This window comes from Vombatus ursinus, unplaced genomic scaffold, assembly GCF_900497805.2.
Source record: "Vombatus ursinus unplaced genomic scaffold, bare-nosed wombat genome assembly UNPS02014797.1, whole genome shotgun sequence".
In the NCBI taxonomy this organism is placed as follows: domain Eukaryota; kingdom Metazoa; phylum Chordata; class Mammalia; order Diprotodontia; family Vombatidae; genus Vombatus; species Vombatus ursinus.
This window is the reverse complement of record NW_020954575.1, coordinates 16,208,408-16,210,892: the sequence shown is the minus strand read 5'-3', so window position 1 is coordinate 16,210,892 and position 2,485 is coordinate 16,208,408.

Sequence of the window (2,485 nt, the reverse complement as noted above, 5' to 3'; positions counted from 1 at the left end):
TCTCCTGGTTCTACTCACTTCACTCAGCATCAAAGCATACAAGTCTTTCCAGGTTTTTCTGAAGTCTTAGGCAGGGGATTCTAAAGGCAGAATGAGGTATACGTCATAGCCAATTTATTGAATTGTTTGTCTCGGTTGTATTGTGATCCTGAGAGGGACATTTTCAGCCTTGGAGGCAACATCATGAGACTGAGATGTTAGGGGCTCCAGGTCTCCCAACCCCAGCCGATTGGCAACAGCCCAAGTTTTCTGTAACCAAACTCTTCTCAAAGAAGATGACCACCAACAGAAAGATGCCCTGGCTTGCCAAGAGATAATAGACCTTGAGGGATTGAATTGTTCAGACAGTGCAGAGCCGAGGTTAGAGTGAGATGGCTGCACAACAAAAGCCTGGCCCCTCTCTTTAAAGGGTAGCCATCCTAATGACTGAACTCAGTCCCTGACTGAACCTGGAGTTAGGATCCCAGAGTTGGAAAGGAAAGCTCCAACCCTTTAGGCCAGTGCTAGTCTATTGTCGTTTCTCCCAATAACTCTACAAGGTAGGAAGTAAGAATGTTAAGTAGTAACATTTATACTTTACAGATGAGTCAAATGAATCTGAGAGATCTTAAGTTACTTGCCTGTGTTACTTAGAAGTATCTCAGATGACAATTACTTCCAGGTCTTCTGGAGTCTTCCAGGGACTACAAGTCCATAGCTCTTCATATTATATCATACTGCTTGTCTAGCACCAGCTGTCTGGCCCTTGCTACTGAGAACTTTTTTTTTTTCCCAGACTAGTCATTTCTCAATAACAATAAATTCTCTAACCCAATGGTAGCTGTTTGCTCTTTATTAGATTACTGAACCTCGTTACTGATTTTGCTATACTCTGATACTCATAACTGTACTCCCAAACCACTGCTCCCATTCCTGATATTCTGTCCCCCAATATCCACCCCTCTTCCCCCTTTCTATAACACTCAAGAGTCCAAATGCATTCTGTAAAAGTTTATTAACAAGGAAAGAATTAATCATAAAGGATTAGAAAACTCTCAGATTTTCTAAAATAAAATCTGTCTAGAGCAATAGCCAAGTGATTCTTGTGGAAACATATTTAAAAACCTCCTTTTTAGTTCAACTGAAAATATTATTAAATAAATAGCTTTCTAATCTATAATCTTTTCCTTTTAGGGAAAAATGTAAAAGGTCAGAAACTAAACTTAAGGCCCCCGAAAATGGATTAACCAAAAATAAAACAAGAGATACTTCCTGTCTAGTTAAAATCAAGGCCTTCCCCATCCCCTAAGGGTTCTAGATTTATGAGTCACTCTTTCTCAGTTCTGAAGCGATTGGGATATTGATCAAAGTGGGTGGTACCTTTGTTTACCACTGGAGAACTCCTGTGGAGCTTGGTCAAAGAAAGAATTGAGTGGTTTCAGAAAAGATGTTGTTGTTGAGTTCTGTCTGACTCTTCTTGACCCTGTACGGGGTTTTCTTGACAGAGATAATGGGGTGCTTTGCCATTCCTTCTCCAGAGGAAAAAACAACTTGCCTAAGGTCGCGCAGTAAGTATTTGAGGCCAGATTTGAGTTCAGGTCTTCCTGACTCCAGTCCCAACACTGAACCATGTAGCTGCCTCAGGAAAGATTAAGTGATTATTATTCAATTAGATAGAGTTGAATGCTAACCCAATACTGTATTTTATCCAATTGTGACCTTTTCCTTATTCAAGATTCCTGTAAGTGTTACTTCAAATTGTCTTTGGTCAGACAGATATACAAAGGCCTGAAGGGACTCTGCCAGTTTGGACATTTCTTTTCAAGCAGACTAATGCTTGAATTTAGAATGATAACAAATTAATAAAAATGTTTCTGGCAGGCTTAGGCCTACTATATTCCCTTTCTCTCCAGAGGAGATACCATAGAGGCAATGAGCAATTTTTATAGGGTGATCTCTACTGTTCTCCACCAAAGCCAATCCCTCATTTTGATGCAGATGACCCTGGGTTCCCCTGAAGGTTAGAGCAGTGGAGCCCAAACTCTAGCAGGTTTTACCAAGCATGAAAAGTTTTTACTATGTCCATAGACTAGTCTAAGTTCAGAGAACGTTATTACCAGAAGGTTCATCACTGACTGACCAATGACTTTTTTTTTTTACCCCAATAACTCACAAAGTCATCTTCCAAGACGTGCAAGGGTTATGGTCTTCATTTAAAATAAAATGAATTAATTAATTTTTAGTTTTCAACATTCACTTCCATAAAATTTTGAGTTCAAAATTTCCTCCCCCTTCTTCTCCTCTCCTCTCCCCAAGATGGCGTACAATCTAATATAGTCTATACATATACATTAATATTAAACGTATTTTCATATCACGTTGTAAAGAAGAATTAGAACCAATGGTAGAAACCATGAGAAAGAAGAAACAACAGAGAGCAAATAATATGCTTCTATCTGCATTCAGACTCCATAGTTCTTTCTCTGAATGTGGATAGCATTTTCCA